Raw genomic sequence first — 6290 nt, 5'->3', positions numbered from 1 at the left:
GGTTAAAGTTCATGGTTTTTAACCTTTTCAAACATTTTGTAGTTGGGAATATGTACAGTCATACCTCGACATACAAGCTTAATGCATTCCAGGACTGAGCTCTTATGTCAATGTTCTCGTATATCGAGGCAATATTTCCTATATAAAATAAGTAAATACAAATTAATCCGTTCCCATTCTCTAAAACAAACACATGAAAACAGGCTATTACGATGGAAAACGTGTTCTAATTGTAGTAATTCACTACTTACGATCACAGAGCAAGAAATACTTATCTATGTGACATTATGTGCAGTACTGATCATACTGTACGGGTATGTCTGTCTCTTACTTTCGAGACAGACATACCCGCTAACTGCGGTGTGAGAGAGACTTGACAGCAACACGTTTGGTCCACTACACTTTTGTGACGCTTCACAAGATAGCATAAGACTTGAAATTTAACCTAAATGAATTCAGCTTACTAGACACACACTTAAAGATAAGTTTTAATCTTATACGAAACTTAGTTCTGATTTAAAGTAGTGATTTATTTATATTATCATCTTCCAGCTTCCAGCTTGGCGCTTTTTGCCTCACTATGACCTTTAGCCGGCCTTTTTAAGATTTTTTCTAACGGATCTGACGAGAAATACCGAGCGATGCTGTTCCCGAAAGTAGCCCTCACCTACTTGGTCACCTAGCGGTCGCATCAAGAACCAGCTTATATGCTCGTATCTCAACTTTGTCTCGCATCTCAAAGCAATAACTTGCTTGAATCTCGAATGTTTCGTATTCTGGGGCACTCGTATATAGAAGTATGACTATCAGTTTAGTAGATGACATAAAATGTACTACTTTTACCAAACCTTTTAGAATGGCTAAATGAACCCTGTAGAATGCCTCACTAAACCCTTAGAATGCCTCACCAAACCCCTTAAAAAGCCTCACTGAACCCTTAGAATGCCTCACCGAACCCCTTAGAATGGCTCACCTTGACATTCTAAGAATGTCTCACCGAACCCCTTAGAATGGCTCACCGAACCCCTTAGAATGTCTCACTGCATCTCTTGGAATGTCTCACTGCATCTCTTGGAATGTCTCACTGAATTTTTTGGAATGTCTCACTGAATCTCTTGGAATGTCTCACTGAACCTCATGAAATGCCTCACTGAACCCTTAAAATGCCTCACTGGACCCCTTAGAATGCCTCACTGAGCCCTTTATATTCCTCACTGGACCCCTTAGAATGCCTCACTGAGCCCTTTAAAATCTCTGGGGCAATTCATAACGACCATCTTATATCTTGTACAACTTTGAACAAGATGTCAAACATTCTTATACAATTCACATGGGAATGTTTGACAAACATTATTGTCATACATCACTTGCTCTTGATCAACTATTAGTGGGGAGCTAAGGTATGTTTTTTGCTCATTGAAGAGAACTTTATGCCCCATATACCATTGGAAAGCTGAAAGTTCACTGATTTTGAATCTGCGAGTAACTTTTATGTACCAGTGGCGTATAAAACGCTACAGGGGTGTAAACGGGGTAAAAGGGGGTTTTGTATGCTTGTTTACTATAGCGAATATCAAAATGTTAGCATACATACCTTAATAACTGTTGCTTCAAATCTTTTCTTTTTCACATTTTATGCTGAACATATTGTTGACTTGTTATCCCCAAATTTTCAACTTTACATCACTGTATGATCAGGGGTTTTTCGGCGATATTTAGGGGCATGTCATATTTTTTTAACATTTTTGGGTTCGCACATCAGCCATTTCCTGTCAATCGTAAGTGAGCTTCTGAAGATGATCTATCACAATGATCAATGTGTTTATGTTCAGATTGTTGAATCACGTCTTTTTGGACTTGATACTTCTGAGAAAATTGACGCGTTTTGTATGTTATGTCTATTTCGGAGTTATCCCCCAAATATGTATTATCTACGTTTTTGTGCTATTTGATGCATTCAAGATTTATATCTAGATCAGTTTATAAAACTTGTACTGAGAAATGGCATTTAGCTAATTTATTGATAAAATACAAGAGCTAACAGAATAAAATAACTGCCTATTATCCATATAATCATAAAACAAGCACGTCTTGTAGTAGCAGGATGATCTACTTATGCGCGACTGCACTTTTCCCCATTCCCCTTCGTTGTCCAATAAAGAAGTTGTGAAATGAAACCGGGTCATGTGTGCTATCACGGGTTACGTGTTCCAATTCGGGACCTGTTACTTGACGCGTTTCTTGTACCTATTTTATACTATATTATAGATAATACAAATAGTAATGCAAACATTATAATAACTAGAACTCTGCTGTTACCGACTTTGTCAAAAGTGTAGAAGACTTTAATTGATATTTACTTTAATTTACTGATACTTTAATTGATAAGGATATGAATATGTCTATCTCTAAAGTTTTTCTTTTTTCATGTAACTTATTGTGTACAACAAGCTTTGTAATGCCGCATGGCACATTGGTTGCATATAGCCAAAAGGGCTGTGGTTGGACTTTTGTAGGTTCCTTACAAAACGTTTCTGGTGAGTTAATAGTTGATTAATTAGCACTCAAGCGATAAATGTATACACTAGAACTAAAGAAAACAATAATTGTCGGTTTGCCTTGAGCCAATTGAAAATATGTTTACAGCCAACGCTGAATCAAGTTTCTTTTTACAAATATTTGGTTTTTGTCATAATTGCTTTCTCGCGATGACCAGTGGTGTCAGACGGATTAAGATATAAAGGTTTCACAAATAGTAGATCAACAAAATTTTTGGTAATTGTTTTTTGGGTGAAAGTACTAGTGTGGTGGCAGACGATAGCTGGACCCAGGGCTAAGGAGGGTCACATCATGACTGGTCAGCAGTATCATTGCTAAGAGGAAGACTCGGCCCCTGCAAGCCATGTAGCCAAGTAGACGGAAGTGGTCTATGACCAGACTATCAGCCAGCTTGCACTTATGGTGCACCAGCTGACGAAGCAGGTCCAGCAGCTGCAAGAAGAGCAACATGGCCAAAAATACATTTGTTAAACTTACGGCCCGCGAGCCACATCCGGCCCACGGGCCACATCTGGCCCACCTTGTAATCAGATCTGGCCCGCAAGAACATTTTACATTATTGCTATTCATGACCCGGTAATATGAAGTGCTGATGACATAATACTGCACAGAACTACAGATCCTATAATGCAACACTTCAGCTGCCTTGCTGCTTGCTTCTCGGGTCAATTTAACCTGAAGTTTGTTTCAGAATAATATTCCTGTCTGTTTTTATCCATATTTATGTTCCAAATTATTTAGTTTTATTGTGTTCAATAAGTGCTTATCCTGTTTAGCCCGTGACCTAGATTGTGTTTCAAATTTTGGCCCCTTGTACAATTGAGTTCGTCATCCCTGGCCTAAAAAAAACTATGTCAATCCAACCATTTCTGTGATGAGGCTGTGGGAGCCAGAAGGACGTTTGGAAGAACTTCCCCAGTAAAAAAAAACAAAACCGGGAAAACTGCGAAAGGTCGCAACATTCGCACCGACCTTTAGTTGTACTAAGGCCCCAACTGCTCAGACCCTAGCAAAAAAGTGCTCCGGGAAGCTCGATGGACATGCTGAGTCTGGCTGGACTCTAGTGAGGAAGGCTTCAAGGAATTATGGAAAAGCGATGCAGAGATTCTCTGCCATATCCACTCAGAACAAGGATGTGACACGGCGACCTTTTGCCATGGCCTTAAAATTGAAAGGTGATGCAAAGGTCTATTGCCATATCTACCCAAAATGTGATGTGGAAATTTCTTGCTATAGCCACCCAAATTTATTACGAGACCTGGAAAAGCTGGAGTTCAAATGATTGCGCTGCAGCTCAACTGGGGAAGCACAACCAAAGTCTAAACAAGCCCCACTGAGCTTGGTTGAAAGAGGTGCGCTCCGACACTGGTCTGGAGAGACTGGGCCTGCAATTGGCCAGAAGCCTGCTTTTAAAGCAGCAGAGCCGACCGATACCACACTCCATCACTAAACCTAATCTACACACTAAAGGTTTGCCTTGGCAGACGCATGAGTTTCCGGTTCAGTTAACTTTACCACTCATGGCGAGCGTGGTGATGAGCCAATCAGAGCACAGACTCCAGACTGGTCCCATTCCACAAGATACTTCCTTCTAGAGAAACTAGAGGGGAAGTTTATCCAGTTTTGGATTGAAACCAGATGCACTACAAACATGCTAAGCAAGCAGGTTTTTAGGTTTTCTCAAGGCACGATAGACCTACTCAAAGCGACTGATAGCAATGATCCCGTGGCTGATGGAAAAATCGGTCCATTCTACAGTGTCATACGGTTGCCAATACAGCTATTTTCAAATTTTGTATTAGAATTTCCATGGTCTTTGTATCCCATAATAAAGACCTCCTTGGTCTTTATAGGATATAAAGACCCAGGAGGTCTTTTTAATGAGCCACATTAGCAAAGATCCTATTTTAATACCATTCCTAACAGCCCACTAGTGTCCTTTGGAGCTTCAGCAGCCTGGGCTTTCCTTCGGCGGGCAAGTGTTGACATGTTGTGCAAACATATAAATCTGTACAGTGTATGTATGCTCAATAGACAACTGCATAAGATGAGCATTTACCCTGCTCTGCTAATCTCTGCATGATGAGCTCCCTTTACGTTGGACATGAATAGGCAAGGGATAGTTACTTAGCAAAATGCAGGTGGTAAGAAACATGGTGGTGCCAGCTCCGACTGAAATGTCTGTTTTGTGTTGGGTTATAACACAGAATTACTGCTGATTGGAGTAAATAAAAGTTTGGTTAGGATCTTTTACTGACTTCAGGCATGAACCGGCCTGGGCCAAAGAGAAGCATAAATATGCAGAGTCTGACGCTCACGGACAAACCTCTGATGTTCCAAGCTGGAACCCTGTTCGGCACATATTTGGGGTGTAGGACTACCAGGTGAATAAGGAACCAACTCTCTGCAGCTTGGTGTCCATGCCTCGGGGTGCGGAAGCACTAGAGGCAGAAGTGCCAACCTACCTAAAGGACCTGTTCTAAGCAGCGCAAAAAAAAAACTTCACAGAGCCGGGACAAACTGAACAGTTATCAAAACTGTTAACATTCTGTGAAGCAACGTTTAGTATGGGAGAAAGAGACATGGGCTGACCGTCTGAAGTGGAGCATTCTATAGTATCAAAGAAGGAGCTCTGGCCAATATGTCAACCTTTCCATTAACGCGAACCAAAGAAGAATGCTGGTGCAAAGTGCCAGGTGCAAGAAATTCTCAGCAAAAGGTACATTTAGCCAGCTGAAGGTGCCAAGAGCTCCCCAGTGGTGTTGGTCCGAAAGAAAGATAAAAGGTTCTTATTGTGTGTTGACTACCACCAGCCGAACAAGGTCACAGAGCGAAAGGTTTACCCTCTTTTTTGGACGACCTGCATCCTAGCTAGAAGATGAAAGAGCCATCTGCATACTTGCCAAGTCTCCCGGTTTGGCCGGGACCCTCAGAATTTTAAGTCAGTCAACCCTTTTTCACAAAATCTCTCGTTTTTTTCCAGCTTTTTCAATAAAAGTAGTGGTTTAATTTTTTTACTTGTCGTTTCCCCTTTGTTTCTAGTTGTGAGCTTGCATCATCATACAAAGTTAGCAACAATGAAGCAGATCGCTATTAAATCGTATGCTTGCCATAAAACCTGGGCTATTTAGATTTAGCAATGTTGATGTCTAACGATTCTCGTTACAGTTTTTCATCAATAAACAAAGATTATACATAGACATATCATTGGCAAACAACCATGACCTCACATTGATAGTAGAGTACCTGAACATTGAATAAAATCGTAGAAGGGCCTCCTATATAGGTACCAAAGAAGAAAACAAACTTCACAAAAAAATCTAGGCTTCAGATTCAACTACTACCTTTTGCCGTCAATCTCCCGATTTTTTTATTTTCACTACTTAACAAGTATGGCCATCTGGCTTTAAAGAATTCGACCTACCACCGAGTCGGCTGTCCCATAAAAGAGGGAAGCCTGCTAATGTTTACGATGTAAAAGGAGTCCGTCGAGTAGAAGTTGGCAGAGCACGAGAGCCTCATTTTATGCAGTTGTCTGTTAAGCATACTTACACTGTGCATATATACATAAATATCAAAGTTTTTCATAGTCATTGTCTGTTTGTTCAGATATCTGTCTAATTATAGCTATTAAAATCTTGGATTGAAAAACTTTTTTGCTGGATTTGAACTAACAAAAATTGCAACCACAATTTTCTATACTTGCCTCTCTAACCACGAAGCTACAGGAT

Source organism: Watersipora subatra, chromosome 7, assembly GCF_963576615.1.
Source record: "Watersipora subatra chromosome 7, tzWatSuba1.1, whole genome shotgun sequence".
Taxonomy (NCBI): Eukaryota; Metazoa; Bryozoa; class Gymnolaemata; order Cheilostomatida; family Watersiporidae; genus Watersipora; species Watersipora subatra.
Note: the sequence above shows the minus strand (reverse complement) of the source record.